The sequence below is a fragment of the Ascaphus truei genome, unplaced genomic scaffold (genome assembly GCF_040206685.1).
Source record: "Ascaphus truei isolate aAscTru1 unplaced genomic scaffold, aAscTru1.hap1 HAP1_SCAFFOLD_842, whole genome shotgun sequence".
In the NCBI taxonomy this organism is placed as follows: Eukaryota; Metazoa; Chordata; class Amphibia; order Anura; family Ascaphidae; genus Ascaphus; species Ascaphus truei.
Window position 1 is genome coordinate 105,259 of NW_027457180.1, and position 16,058 is coordinate 121,316.

Consider the following 16,058-nt stretch of genomic DNA (forward strand, 5'->3'; position numbering starts at 1 on the left):
TTTGTTCTTATAGATTTTGCTGTGGAACTGGTTCTTCCATTTGAGAGATGCCGTGGACCTCTGGATCCTGTATATTGTCCTGTTGTCACCTTTCAGGACTTACCTTAGGGATTGGACATTGGACTTTGAATATTTCACGTTATTACTACTGTTTACTTGGTTGTTTTTTCTAGTGTGCAACTACTTCACTATTAATGGTTTTATTTGTATTTTATAGGTATTTTGAATTATTCCTTCATTTTCACATATATATTTATTGTTATAAGATTGGCGCTACTTTAATCACTTTGTGTGTGTGTGGTGTGTGTGGTGTGTGTGTGTGGTGTGTGTGTGTGGTGTGTGTGTGTGGTGTGTGTGTGTGGTGTGTGTGTGTGGTGTGGTGTGGGGTGTGGTGTGTGGTGTGTGTGGTGGTATGGTGGTGTGGTGTGTGGGGTGTGTGTGATATATATATATATATATATATATATATATATATATATATATAAAAATAAGAAAAGAAAGAAAAAGCGCCCGATCCTTGTATAAAATCAGATAATAAAGGGTTTTAATTTGCCATGAACAGACGATTGCCTGCTCACACTTTGTCAAATAAAATCAAGCAATTTATGGGACAAGCCCATGCACCACGCCGACGACCAGATATCACAGCTGTCCTCCGTCTGCATACAGATACTGCCGCTGTAAATCAGCTCTGCTGTGGGATGTGCTGCCAGTAAAACCTTTCTTTTTCACCTCAGTTGGAATAATAGGTGCTTCTGGCTGCAGTCAATCTTCCACCGATCGTATTGCAGGATACTCCTGGACTGACGTCTCTGCTCTGGAGCCTGGGCTGTTCGGCCACCGTAGTTCCTGTACCACGTGACCCTACGCGTTTCATCCCGATGAAATTCGCTGAGACGGATGAAACGCGTAGGGTCAGTTGGGGTACTGGGTGGGAAAGTGGAGCATGGTAGTTCGCTTGTGGCCAAATCCAGAAGCGGCAGATCGGCTGCACCACCTCCCTCCCAGTTTTTCACCTGCGGGCAGCTCAGGGAGGATCTTTTACCCTGACCAGCCCCAGACCTGCGGTAATTGCGGGAACCTGGGGCATCAGTGGAAACAGTGCACCCTGAAAGCCTGCAGAAACTGCAAGAACACCGGACACGAAACAAAGGATTGTCCCCGCCAGAAAACCTGCGACCTGTGCGGAGAGACAACCCACATGTTCCGGGACTGCCAGCTGAGGGTCAGGAGCTACGCAGAGGCCGCGGCGAAAGGCGCAACACCGGGTGCGCCCCTGACAGCAACCCAGAAGGCAGCCAAGAAGCCCCCTGCAAACCAACCCGTAAAGGCACAAGGGGGTAAGTATCAGAAGGAGCAAAGGGAAAAGGAGGCCACCCAAGCAGCGCCCGCTGCCCCTTCAGTAGCAGCCCCCACCCCACCCCTTCCCACCCTCACCCCTGCAGCAACACTCCCTCCCACACCCACTGCTGCTGCAACCCCCACCCTCCCCGCCCACCCACCACCCCCTCCTCCCAACCCTCCATTGCAGCCCCCCCCACGCTCCATGAGGCTGCAGCCCCTCCCTCTGTAACACCTCTCCCCAGCCCCGAGGCTGTTGCACCCCCTCCCTCTTCCTCCCTTGCTACAGATACCGCCCCTATAGCCCAGACCGGAACAGAGAAGCAGGGAATAAAGAGGAGAGCCCCTGAGACGGATAGCCCGCACCAGAGGCTGGAGCAGAAGAGAGCCCAAATGCAAATCGGCGACTCACCCACTTCCAGCGATGCTGACAGTGACCTTGAAAGCGACCTGGAGGAGGAGGAAGCAGAGATGCAGGAGGCAGCCATTGCAGAGGAGCAGGCGGCCATTTTAGAACAGCCACCTAGCGAGACACTGGTGACCGTGGAAGAGCTCATAAGAGAGGGGCGAGAGGCAGCAGAGACCCTCCTCCTCCATGACAACCTTGGGCAAACCATGGATCTGCTAGTCCAGCTGTGCGAGTAGATCAACAAGACCACCCACGCCAGCGAGGATGGTAACTAGTATCACTGCATGTCTGTCCAACCCTTTATCCCCAAACTAATGGCGTCTTTTAACATTTTCTCCATTAACGTAAGGAGCATAGGGGAGCGGATGAGACGTGCCAGAGTACTAACATTCCTTTCTTTACAGAAATGTGATGTGTATATGCTACAGGAATGTGCCTTACCTTTTTCTCGATCCTACAGGCACCTGAGCGGGCAGTGGTCTCACGGCCCCTCCTACTGGTCTGGGGGGAACGGGTGCAGGAACGCGGGTGTAGCCATTTTGATCCGGGGGGGATGTTTCACTGTTGATTCTGTCCATGAACTCGTCTGCGGCAGACTACTGGTCGTAGACGGTTCGTGGGCAGGGGCCGATTAGGCTCATCAATGTGAACGCCGCCCCCCGGAGAAATGAGCGCTTGGAACTTTTCCAGCACCTTCGCCATTGGCTCGCAACCTCCAGGGCAGTGGTGATGGGTGGGGATTTCAACTGCACGATTGAGGTGGGGGGGCGCGTGCCCCCCAGCAAATCAGCAAAGATAGATGTGACGTCCAGGCTACTCATGGCGATGATTGGGGAGGCATCCCTGAAGGACGCAGTGGGATCTATGGGAGCAGGTGCCGCAAACTACTCTTGGTGCCACCCAAATGGTTACGTGCGTTCTCGGATTGACTTCCTGTTCACCACCAAGCAGGTACAGCACAGACAGCACTCCATGGTCGCAGTATATTTCTCTGACCACAGAGCCATTCATCTCCAGGGGCGCCTGGGAGGAGGTTTCCCCCCAGGGCCAGGATCCTGGAAGCTGAACTGCGCACTGCTGGAAAGGGAGGAGATCATGGAGGAGCTGAGAACAGCATACACAGCATGGAAAGAAGAAAAGGCCTGTTTCCCCAGCACTGCAGAGTGGTGGGAATTCACGAAGATAAGGATCCGCTGCTTCCTGCAGGCAAAAGGCAGACGCCTGGCGTGTGAGAGGAAGGGGGAGTTCGAGGGCCTGCAGCGCAAGCTGCAGTCCCTGCATGACCTCAAACGCACTCCATGGTCGCAGTACATTTCTCTGACCACAGAGCCATTCATCTCCAGGGGCGCCTGGGAGGAGGTTTCCCCCCAGGGCCAGGATCCTGGAAGCTGAACTGCGCACTGCTGGAAAGGGAGGAGATCATGGAGGAGCTGAGAACAGCATACACAGCATGGAAAGAAGAAAAGGCCTGTTTCCCCAGCACTGCAGAGTGGTGGGAATTCACGAAGATAAGGATCCGCTGCTTCCTGCAGGCAAAAGGCAGACGCCTGGCGTGTGAGAGGAAGGGGGAGTTCGAGGGCCTGCAGCGCAAGCTGCAGTCCCTGCATGACCTCAAACGCTGCGGATGGAACGTGGATGACGACCTGGAGGAAACCAAGGAGAGCCTGCAAAAGCACTTTGAGGAGGAATCCAGACGAATCATCTTCCGTTCCAAGGTGGAGAACCTTGAGAGGGGGGAGAAATTCAATGCCTTCTTCTTCAAGAAACTCCACTCCGCCCACATGCCCCTGAGGGAGCTGCGAGACAAAGATGGCAACGTGCAGCAAGGGAAGGAGGAAGTCATGGGAGTCGTGAAAGATTTCTATGAAGACCTCTACTCCCCAAAAGCATCAGACCGAGACCAGGCTGACAAATTCCTGTCAGGGATTACAAACACCATTGACCCGGCAGGAAAAGCAGCCATGAACGCCCCGCTGACGCTGGAGGAGCTCCACGCTGCAACCAAATCCTTTAAGAAGGGTAGGACGCCGGGCGGAGATGGTATCCCAGCTGAGTTATACACGAAGCTGTGGGACCTGATCGGCCCGGACCTGCTCGAGCTTTACAGGGAACTGGAAGCAGAAGGTAGGATGCCCCCAACGCTGAGGGAAGGAATGCTGACGCTCTTGTACAAACGGAAGGGGGAGAGGTGCGACCTCAAGAACTGGCGTCCCATCTCGCTCCTGAACGCGGTCTACAAGATCCTAGCAAAAGTCCTAGCGAACAGACTGAAGAAGGTCATCAGCCAGATCATTCACCCAGACCAGACGTGCGGCATCCCTGGACGCAGGATCGCAGACAGCCTCGCCCTAATCAGAGACGCAGTCCACTACATCAAAGACCGCCGTGTACACGCAGCCCTGGTCACCCTTGATCAGGAAAAGGCCTTCGACCGTGTCTCCCATGATTTCATGGGCAGGGTGCTGCGTGAGTATGGGATGGGGGAGATGTTCTGTTCTTATGTTAACCTGATGTACCTTGACATTTGCAGTGTGGTGATCGTGAACGGATGGAAGACTAACCCCTTCCCTGTCCTCTCAGGGGTTAGGCAGGGCTGCCCTCTTTCACCTCTCCTTTTTGTCTGTTGTATAGAGCTCTTCGCCCAGTGCATCAGACGAGACGCAGAGATCAGAGGGATCGTCGTGCCAGGACCCCAGAGACGCGAAGTGAAGTGCTCGCTCTACATGGATGACGTCACCATCTTCTGCGCAGATAGCCGGTCGGTGAAGACGCTGGTCCAGACGTGCGAGGATTTCGGGAAAGCTTCAGAAGCAAAAGTCAACTGCGGGAAGTCAGAGACCAAGCTATTTGGGCTTTGGAACCTGACTGCCGACCCCCTCCCCTTCCCCATCAGAGCAGGCCTCATTCAAATCCTTGGAGTCTGGTTTGGTGTGGGGAGCGAGGCCGCTGCCCTGAAGAGCTGGAACGAGAGGCTGAACAGGGTGAAGCAGAAGATCGGATTGTGGCGCCTCAGACCCCTCACCATTGAGGGGAAAAAGCTGGTACTGCTGAACGAGATCCTCCCTGTCCTGCAGTACGTGGCCCAGGCATACCCGCCTTCGACCAGAACCTGCCAGGAGATCTCCATGGCAGTGTTCCGCTTTGTCTGGGGGGCCAAGTTTGAGAGGAGAAAGCGCGAGGTGATGTACAAAGAGCCGCACAAGGGGGGTAGAGGAATCCCCGACATCCCCACTATGCTGCGCGCCTTCTTTGTAAGCAACTGCGTGCGGATCACCCTGAGAGACTGCGACAAAGACTCCTCTGGCTACTCCATGTCCCGCCTCCTACTCCTGCCGCTCTGGAGAGCACTGGGGTGGGACAAGTGGGACAGCTCCATCCCTTACAGCTGGCGCACGCCCTGGTTCTACAAGGACGTGAAGAAGTTTATGAGGCAGAACAATCTGGAGGGAGTAAAACCAGACCTGTGGAAGCCCAAGGTCATCTACAAAATGATCAGGGCTAAAGACATCATGGAATCGGTCCCAGGTCTCCACCCAAACACCTTTGGAACGGTGTGGAGGAATGTGGCATCGAAAAGACTAATGAACAAAGACATTGCTTGGCAGGCCATACACGGGGGACTCCCTGTGAATGCGGACAAGTACCAGAGTAAACTCAGCCTCGTGAGGCACTGCCCCAGGTGCAACCCAGTGGAGGAAAGCATCATACACCTCTTCTGGAACTGCCCCTTTGCGCAGGCCTTGCTGCGCGCGCTGGACACTGACTTAAAGGACTGTATACCGAGGAAGTGCGTCACGTACTACTCCGTGTTCCACGGACTTTTCACAGGAACACACACAGAGGACGCAATCGAAGCCGGTTGGCGTCTAATGTGCTGTTTCAAGGACGTTTTACTATTCGCCAGGGAACGTTTGATCAAGGGGAAGAAGAGGATGTCGGTACAGGACTGTCGCAGGCTGCTCCACAGCCTGCTCAAGGACTATTCCATCTTTGACGGCCCTGAGGAGGAGGACTAAACCCCCCCTCCCCACCCCCCCCCCCCCTTCCCAAAAGTTTTTCTGTGCAATAAAGTTAGAGATAATGTGTGTATGATATGTCATGTCTGTGGTGCGGTGCATACGTATAAATGCACTGCACCGCCGTGTTCGTCACAGTTTTTTTACTTTTGGGGAAACCATTAATAAAAATGTATGTGAGTTGTGTGGGATATGCACTGCGCCGTTGTTAACGTCGCGGTTTTTTTTCCGTTTGGAAAATGATGTACTGTTATAATCTTGTTGTAAAGATTCGCTGCATAATAAAAGAATTTTTAAAACAAAAAAATAAAAGCTGTCTGTGGGTGGTTTTCTGGGTATGCACCTTAACCCTGGCTGTGCTCAAAGCTGTGACCATGCAGCAAGCTTAAGCCTATAGGGAACCATGTTAAAAATGGTTATTGAGGCAAAAAGTGACACTGTGTGCTCATTTGCATGTCATTTCCCAGAATCCCTTGCTGCAGTGGAAGTGCTGTATGCTGGGTGATAATAGGGAAAGGCGGGGTTGCAGACCTGCCTAAGACATGCAGATGAGCATACAGTTATATTTGCATATTTGCTCTCCTGTGGAGGGTTTTTGTCACTTTTTTTACTCACCATAACTTAACTCAGTATATATATATATATATATATAGTACAAAAACACAAAAAAGAATGCGCCCGATCCTAGTGCAATATGTCCAAAAAAATACACATTTATTTCCCTAAAAAAATCCAACCAAATGCTAACTCACAAACAACAAATTAAAACAAGCGTTTGAGATATACTCATGCACCGGACGAGGATACAGCTGGGGATTGGTTCACATTACAAGGCGCAGTCTTATTTGTATTATACATATATATACATATACACACATACACATACATATGTATCTCTATCTCTATCTCTCTCTATCTATCATCTATATATATATATTAATGAAGGTATATGCTGATAGAATAAGGACACTTACAATATAAAAATTGATTACAAGCAGTGGTTAAAAAGTCTTTAACATCACCCGCAGGACCCTTTGTTCATTGATCCACGTGTAGTGTGTCAAACCGGCTCCTGCTGCGGACGTCAGGGAGATGCGCGCGCACAATCTCCTCCTAATACTCAAAGCTTGCGAGAGTTGGCGGCCGGGGATGAGACTGGATACCCGCACAGCAGGCTCTGCTCTATTCACTAATTATATGTGGATAAACAAAGCGGACGGGCTCCAAAGTGTGGCGGATGAATGCCAAAAGTACTTGGATGAAAAATATATAGTTTAAAGTCCAATATGACTCCTTCCCTACGCCTTTCGTCGCTGCATGCGACTTCCTCAGGGGTTAGCACTTTACTGATACAAAACCACATTTATAGACCAGTGCCAATAGATAAATTAGGAAGGAGTCATCCGCCACACTATCCAGTCTCATCCCCGGCCGCCAACTCCCGCGGGATTTGAGTATCAGGAGGAGATTGTGCGCGCACATCTCCCTGACGTCCGCAGCAGAAGCCGGTTTGACTCACTACACGTGGATCAACGAACGGAGGGTACTGCAGGTGATGTTAAAGACTTTTTAGCCACTGCTTGTAATCAATTTGATTGTAAGCTCTTTGGAGCAGGGACTCCTTTTCCTAAATGTTACTTTTATGTCTGAAGCACTTATTCCCATCGTGTTATTTATATTTTTTGTTATTTATATGATTGCCGTTTGTATTACTACTGTGAAGCGCTACGTACATTAATAGCGCTATATAAAGACATACATACAAAAACAGCACGATAACAGAACTCATAAGTGTCAACTGCAAACAATAATGGGAGACCCAAATATAGCGTCCGTGCATGCAAGACGATAAACCAGAGAGAAGAAAGAAAGTAATATCAGCACGGCCACCAGAATAAAGACTCAGATCCTTGGAAGGAAATGCATCAGCCATCCTCGTAGGGAATAGCAAATTGAAATTGGCCTGGATAACGTCACTCAAACTGACCCAGAATATTGTGGATTGCAGATATGCGTGAAGGAAAACTAAAAAGATGAATGATTCCAAACAAGAAAACAGTCAAATAAAGTACGTCTTTACATCCCGATTGTAATTTAGGGGTTCAGAGAGGCAAGTCTCAGTGCAAGGGACAGCGCGGTAGGCAAACAATTCAAATTTGAGAATACTTGCGAGTCTCTTAGCATCACCATTTTGAAACAACTCTAACCATCTCTCAGGGAAAGAAGTGTCCTCCCGAGCATCAATGCGGACTTTATATCAGACAAATTAGGTCCAAATTAGGACTCAGAAGCCTGCCAGCTTGTAGTAAAAGTAAAAAAAAGTGACTCCTCTCTTTAAGGTGGACGGGTCTCTGCTGCCAAGTATTCCGTAGGTCACGCATACAAACACCACGATGTGCAGCTTCATCAGGCCCCGAGGAGGCACTTTTTACTTATACTACAAGCCGCTGCCTTACTTGGACCGATTTGTTTTTATCCCTTTTTCCTTCCTGTTTACCCTCCCTTGGTCTTTTTGTATAAATATCTTACTACTATAATTTATGTTGGGTCCCATTACCCTTCTCTTCTGTAAGCCCGAAATCTTGCAAATAAACAGTTTAGAAAAAAAATTGATCAGTTAGACAAGGGCAAATAAACGAAACCTGAATTATCTCGAACCTGTAAAGTATTCATAGCAATCCCTCTGAAAGACTTCAAACAAGATGCCTAGAAGCTGCCACATCTGAGAGGAGATGGTCTGGTTGGTCAGACTGTATGCCAAAGACAGGATCTCCTCATAAAACTCTGCAAGAAATAAAAGGAATTCACAAAGATAGAACCAATTAACACTTTAATCTCACCAAATCCTAGCTATAGAAGTCAATAGGAAGCCCCGTCTGTTTATGTCAGTGTGTCACATTGCAGAGACTGCTTTCATGGGTCATAGGTTCCATCTGTGTAACCCTGTGGACAGAATCAACAGATCAATAGATCCCTTCTTTCTGTCGCAGAACAAACTCATTCCATGGGTGCTTTCTGACTGACTCAGCAGTTGAAAGACATGTGATGGACGCAACATTTCTTGGTCTCTAAATATTCTGGAGGCCAGGGTCATGTGTAGGATGATTAGCCCAGATAGGTTCAACTCGGCCCTCTTTCTAAAGCACAACAAGTCCAGTATCTTTTCTTCACTTTATTTAGGGAAAGCAGCAATAAAGACAGGCACTTGTGGAAGAGATGTTGGTGATTGAATAATGTCTCTCTGTGGGTGCTTTGTAGTTAAGGGCAGGTGAAAAGGATTCGGCCCTGCCACTGGAGCAATTACAGGAGGGGTACTCACTCAGCCAGTGTAGAAGGTGGAAAAGGAAGCCCCAATGTATTCTGGGTAGCAAGATAGCTGGGGGACAGACCATCTGTGGGCAAGGCAGAGGGGGAGAAAGCAGACTAGCCCATTAGAGAGAAAGGCTGGGGTTGCTATAGCAACTCACAGAAATGTCTAAGGAAACAACAACATGTAGCAATAATGTTGCATGTTCTCATACAGCAAGCTGCTGGGACAGGGGAAATAACAGCCAACTGAACAAAGGAGAAATGAATCCCATAAACTGAAAGGGGAGACAGAGGAATATGGAATCTAGTTCCAGGACACTCCCCGTCTGGTATCTGGAGATACCACTATATTCTAGGTATATGTGGAACATATGAACAATATAACATAACAATGCAAAATTCATGTCCACATAACCAGTGGTTGACAAATCACCAAAAAATCTACTCGCCACACAAAAAAATCTACTCGCCACCTAGTACCAAACGTGTGCTGCTTGGGCCAATATTTACTCGCCCGGGGGTTAAATCCACTCGCCCGGGGCGAGCAAATGTGTAGGTTTGTCGAACACTGCACATAACGATGGGATATTGGCCTGTACCACCAGCTTGAAGTCCTTTGCCATCTCGGTAAGCGAATGCACAGCTCTAGGTTAGCTTGATGCACCACAATGTCTCTCAGAGTCCACAGAACTGGTAGTCAGTTCTTCCTTGTTATAGTTCGATTTAGGCATTAGGAGGATAATCTCTGTGGTGGGCCTTAAAAAGGTTTTAACAATTCCATGTTGGGTCGACTTCCTGATTCTTTCTCCACGGTTGGTCGCGTATACGTAGAATCTTCTTTTCTTGTTGCATATGTAGCCCAGTACCACCTTGCTATCTGTGTAGAATCTGACAGCATCTGGTTTGCAGTCCATCTCGTTTTCGAAAAGTTCTGCCAGTTCTGCCGCTAACACTGCGCCACATAGCTCGAGTCTGGGTATAGTGTGGTCGGGTTGTGGCGCCAGCTTAGCCTTGCCAAGGATGAACCTGATATGGTAACTGCCACCCACGCCCGTGGTTTTTAGGTAGGCCACCGCTGCCATGGCCTTTGTGGAGGTATCTGAGAACAGGCAAAGCTCTTTGCTGTGTGTAGCGGTGAGAGATATAGGCGAGTGTGTGGGATCTGAAGATGTTCAAGAGTCTTCAAGGAATACTTCCACGTTTCCCACTCTTTCCGTCTTTATGGAGGTAGTGGGGTGTCCCAGTCCTGCTTCTCGAAGGACATTTCTCTGAGGAGAGACTTGCCTTGTATAGTGACAGGAGTTACAAATCCTAGCGGGTTGTAAGGACTGTCAATAGTGGACAGGACTCCGCGTTGTGTGTAGGGTTTTTCCTCGATGGCTACCTGGAACATAAATGTATCTGTTTTAAGATTCCAGCTAATTCCCAGGCTCCGCTGTATGGGAGGCGTGTCGGCCCCCAGGTCCAAATTCTTGAGTTCGTTTGCGCGATCATCTGCGTGGAACGACTTCATCACTATGGCACTATTGGCAGCTATTTTGTGCAATCTTAGGTTGGCGTTTGCCATCATCTTTTGTGCCTCTTTGTTAACTGCCGTTAGGAGGTTGTTCTCTCCCTGGACATGACGAACAGCAGTCTCTTTTGTCCTTGTAAATTCCTTTGTGAAATGACTCTGCGACTGTCTCTTTGACGTGTGAGAGGACAGTCTTTTTGACACTGTGGCTTCACCTGTAGGGCGCAATCTTTTGCGGCTATGCCAGCCGTGACAGCTGGCTGCTTTGTCGCTTGTTACTCTGTGGAGAGGAACAACTGTACATCTTAGCCGTGCCATTGCCCGCGGGAGGATCGTCCGCTTGTTTATTGTCTTTTGGACGATCCCTTTGTTGGTCACCTTTGGGAGGTTACTTTCTTCCTTCAGTGGAGTCGACTCATCATCCTTGGTTGTCTGAACCACTAAGCATCCTAGGCCATTGTCACATCCCCTTGATGTAAGGATGTTCTTGTCGATCAAGGGTATGACCTTGTCTCTTCTCATCACTTGGCCCTCCTGTCACTTGGAGATGGCCAACACATGGTTCAGAGAGGGATGTGTGTCCACATTCTGTTATCACCGTTCTGCGGGCGTCAACATAGTCTTGTCCGTGCTCTCTGTCAGTGCACGCGTTGCCCACTATCACCCAACCTAGGTCAAGTCTTTGGGCGTATGGTGCGTTGTTGAGTCCGTTATGCTGATTACAGACTTTATGTATCCTCAAGATGTCCCTACCGAGCAGCAGCAAGATCTTGGCGCCTTGTTCTACCGGCGGGATGTCGTTGGCTATTCCTCTGAGGTGCGGGTAATGGCGTGCCACGTCTGGTGTGGGAATCTCGTCCCTGTTTGTGGCCATGTGGTTGCACGTGATGAGTGTGGGGGGAGCCATCTTCATTCTGTTATCCACTGAACATATGACGTAACCGCTTGCTCTTCTCCCTGTTGACCCTGCACAGGTTCTGAGGGTGTAGGGTGAGGCATTGTCTTGTAAGTTGAATAGGTTGAAGAACTCTGTCTTCGCCAATGATCTGTTGCTTTGGTCGTCGAGGATTGCATACATTCGAATAGCCTTCTCAGGTTGACACTGGGGGTGCACTGCAACAAGGCATATTTTGGAGCAGGACATTTTGTCACTTTCTTTTCCGCAAACCTCAGTGCGCCGAGACGTGACGGATGTTGTCTCTCCTCCTTCCTCCCCGCCATGCTCCGCTACGGAGGATGGGTTGTTGAGTTGGTGGAGTGTCAGCGCCTCTGGATGTAAAGATGTTACGTGCTTGTCACTTTTGCACACTGTACATTTGATTTCTTCTTTAGAGTCTCTGGCTAGGTGAGTCGTGGAACCGCAGCATCTGAAGCAAACTCTGAATTCTCCAAGTAACCTCTTACGTTCCTCTAGGGACTTCATACTGAACCCAAAGCACTTGTTAAGTGGGTGTGGCTTCTTGTGTATGGGACATTCCCTGTTTGGGTCCCTTGGTTCCTCGTCTCTGGCGACCGACTGATCGGGAGTAGTTTGGGTCGTGGGAGGCACGTCCGTCCTGTGGACCGAGATGGGCGTTTGAGTGTTACCGTATCTCGCCACTGGTCTCTCATTCCTCAGGCAGCTCGCACTGTGTGTGGTTTGCGCACCTAAGATGAAACTGGGATCGTTCCTTGTCCTTGCCGCTTCGCGAATGAAGCTCAAGAAGAATGAGAATGGGGGGGAAGGCGACTTGCTTCTCCCTTTTGTATTTGGAGCCTTGGGAAATCCATTTTTCTTGGAGGTTGTAGGGTAGCTTCTCCAAGATGGGTCTCACTCCACGAGCTGAGTTCAAGACGTTGAGACCTGTTAAGGAATGGTCTTTCCTTGCAAACTCCAGCTCTTGCAGCAGGTCTCCGAGCTCTCGTAACTTCGAGTAGTCTCTAGTTGTGATCTTGGGGAAGCTGTCGACTCTTTTGAAGAGCGAATCCTCGACTGCTTCGGGGCTACCGTAGCACTCTTCTAGCCTTTCCCACACTAGGTCAAGGCCTACTTGGGGTTGGTTCGCGTTTGCTGACCGAAGTCTCTTTGCGTGCTCCCTGGATTCGTTCCCCAGGAACTTGAATAGCTGGTTGAGCTCTTCCATTGCCGAGAAGCCCAAGCTGTTGAACGTGAACTTCCACATCCGGTAGTTCTCAGGGCGCTCGTCGAAGCCGATGAGTCCTGTTTGCACCAGGTCACGCCGGAGGCATCGGCATGTTGGTCGCGTTCTGAGGTAGTTGCTGGGAGGGTCCGTGCGGTCGCCTCTTCCTTGGCGTGGACGCGTGATGGCTGCTGGTCAGTGTGAGGGGCTGTGTTCTCCTGTGTGGGTGTACCTGGATTGCGAGCCTGTTGTGGTGCATCCGTGTGCGCGCTGGCGTGTGGATCGCTGTTGCGGCTGTGGCTATCCCAGGCAGCATGTCCCACTGAAGGAACAGCGTCTTCTCCTCATGGACCTAGCAAGTCTTCGGTGTCTGTGGAGTCACTCCCTCCGTGTTGAGATGGTGCGCTGGTGTTTACACTGAAGAGGCTCCTTACGTAGTCTTCAGTGCGTTGGGCTGGATCCTCTGAGGCTATCCGTCTGTACGGTTGCTCCCCGCTGTCCTGTTGCGCGGCTGCTTCTAGGACTTCAGCTTGGGCTATGGCGGTGGCGGCTTCTTTCTTTTGATTAAGTGCCACTAGTTCCGCATCGAATACGGCTTTCCTACGCGTGGTGGCTGCGGCATTAGCGCCGGCTGTCTGCTCCTCTTCTATGCGCGCTCTTCCTGCTCTTACGGTTGCCTCTCTTCGACTATATTCAGCCCTGGCACGTGCGGCCTCTGCGGCGGCTCGCGCCTTGGGTTTGTGCTTGCACTGGATGCGTTAGATTGCGCTGATCTTGCTGACCTTGATGAGTGTCTGTATGTGCTTGAGCGCTGTGACGCAGTCTCCAGGAGGAGCTCTTTTCTCTCGCTTTGGGCGTCCGTCATGGTGGTCTGCATGATGCCATCACGTTCTAGGTCGATCGCCTTTTGCAGGTCGCGTTCTCGCAGGCTATCTTCCGTGTTAGTTCTTGTTAGATAGGTGAAAAATGCCTGTGACACTGCTTGATAGCGCAAGTGATCTATCTTCAATTGAGTTATTGCCTGCTTGAGCTGTTGTACATAGTTACCAGCGCCGGCGACATTGCATATCCCAAGTGTGGTTGTTTCCCAGGCCAACTCTAATTTAGCACGGTGCGCTTCAATGTCAGTCTCATATTTTTCGCGGGCCTTTTGTGTCACTGTGACTGTCCGTTTAGGCCTTGCGTCTGCCTGCGCCTGTTGCAGTTGCGCAGTGGTCTCTGTGTCCAAGTGATCACTCTCCTGTGTGATATCAGGTGAGGCTCTGAGTTCTGCCATGCTGTAGGTGTGTGTAGGCCTTTAGCCAGTGCGTGTGGCGTGTGGTCTTTTACCTGTGTCAGAGATGGGCGACTGTCTCAGATGATGCCGAGCGGTGTCCTGCAGCGTTCAGCGTAGGGGTGGCTGTACTCACAGGTGTCCGGTGGCTCTGAACCGTGTCCTGGCGGGTGTCCGGTGGCGTGGCCCTTGGTGGCGTCAGCCAGGAGACATGCACAGGGGTAGGTGAGATGGTAGCTCTTCACTATGGAGCTGTGCAGAGTGGCTCAAACAGAGAAAAGACAATCAAAGTTCTGTGTATATTGCAGTCTGAGTGCAGTGCTGCTGCCTTGACTGAGTTTGTAGGCTTGTGTGCAGTGCAAGCTGCTTGCTGTTTGAAAGGCTGCTGCAGGCTGTGTGCAGTGACTGTACTGTGTTAGCATAAAGTCTTAGAGTAGCAGCTCCTGTATGTATATTTCCAAAACACACGGTCTTCCTTTTCACTATTCTGGAGGCCAGGGTCATGTGTAGGATGATTCGCCCAGATAGGTTCAACTCGGCCCTCTTTCTAAAGCACAACAAGTCCTGTATCTTTTCTTCACTTTATTTAGGGAAAGCAGCAATAAAGACAGGCACTTGTGGAAGAGATGTTGGTGTAATGTCTCTCTGTGGGTGCTTTGTAGTTAAGGGCAGGTCAAAAGGATTCGGCCCTGCCACTGGAGCAATTACAGGAGGGGTACTCACTCAGCCAGTGTAGAAGGTGGAAAAGGAAGCCCCAGTGTATTCTGGGTAGCAAGATAGCCTGGGGACAGACCATCTGTGGGCAAGGCAGAGGGGGAGAAAGCAGACTAGCCCATTTGAGAGAAAGGCTGGGGTTGCTATAGCAACTCACAGAAATGTCTAAGGAAACAACAACATGTAGCAATAATGTTGCATGTTCTCATACAACAAGCTGCTGGGACAGGGGAAATAACAGCCAACTGAACAAGGAAGAAATGAATCCCATAAACTGAAAGGGGAGACAGAGGAATATGGAATCTAGTTCCAGGACACTAAATATGGATTCTGTGGTTCTTATGATGATCACCTATAAAAATATTTTTTTTTAAAAGAAGACGATCCGTTGAAGACAACAGTTTTTTTGTAAGAGAATTGAAAATGATTGAAATAATTCAAAGTCTTCGTTACTTGTCCTTAAACTGTCATTCCCTATACTCTAATAAAACCATGCCATACTTTAAAAATACTTTTAAGTCTTCTGAAGTTTAGGGGAAGAAGTGGTAGGTTACATTGAAATAAAATGAGATATATCATCTCGTATGAAATGAACGGGAATAAGGGAAGGCTTACATTGAATTTACATTTAAGACACACTAGCACCGCCTACCTGTTCCTGCAGAGTACTATGGCCGACTCTAAACTCCAGTTTTGAAGCTAAGTCACTGTGTTCGCAAAAATGCAAATAAATGCTGGGGATTTACACGTAATTTCTCGCAGTCACGGGGACAGTAAACCTGACTACATCCCTACACATCCGCTTCTTCCCCACTGACCAGACGGATGCATCTTGGCACTAGGGAACCAAATCTTCTCTTTTGCTTAGCAACAGGGAAGACCAAAAGGCAAAGTGTACCAAAAAATAAACCCTGTGAGGAACAAATCTACCCCCTTGACAGTTACAACTAAAAATGGGGGTTTAAAGGAGAGCAGGGAGCCATATAAAGGGTGCTGGGTTCTCATTTGTTAAAAGATGAAACCTCCACCCCCCAACTGGGCAGGGCTTTTTCCCTTCAATTCCTAGTGGCATAGAAAGAGGAGCGATAAATTAGAATTACGGATACTAGTACTGTATAAATATTAGGCATGCATAACTCTACTCAGAGTTTGCTCTGGAGAGAGGTGATTAAAGCGTGCAGTGTCGTACACTTCAGAATAGGGCAAGTCCATATCCAAGGTGTTTGAAAAATTAGAGAGAGGTTGGGTGGGAAGTGTGCAACAGCGAGTAAAGGAGAACGTAAGGATTGATTTTGGTAAACTAAATGGTGGGTCAGGAACTTGTCAACCATAATTCCCTGCATACCTGGCAATAAGGTCATAG

At 49.5% G+C, this 16,058-nt stretch overlaps 1 pseudogene; it reads right to left on the reverse strand.

Annotated features, from left to right (window-relative positions):
• The window catches only part of LOC142486401 (importin-8-like), a 109,473-nt pseudogene that overhangs the window by 55,788 nt on the left and 37,627 nt on the right, over positions 1-16,058 (reverse strand).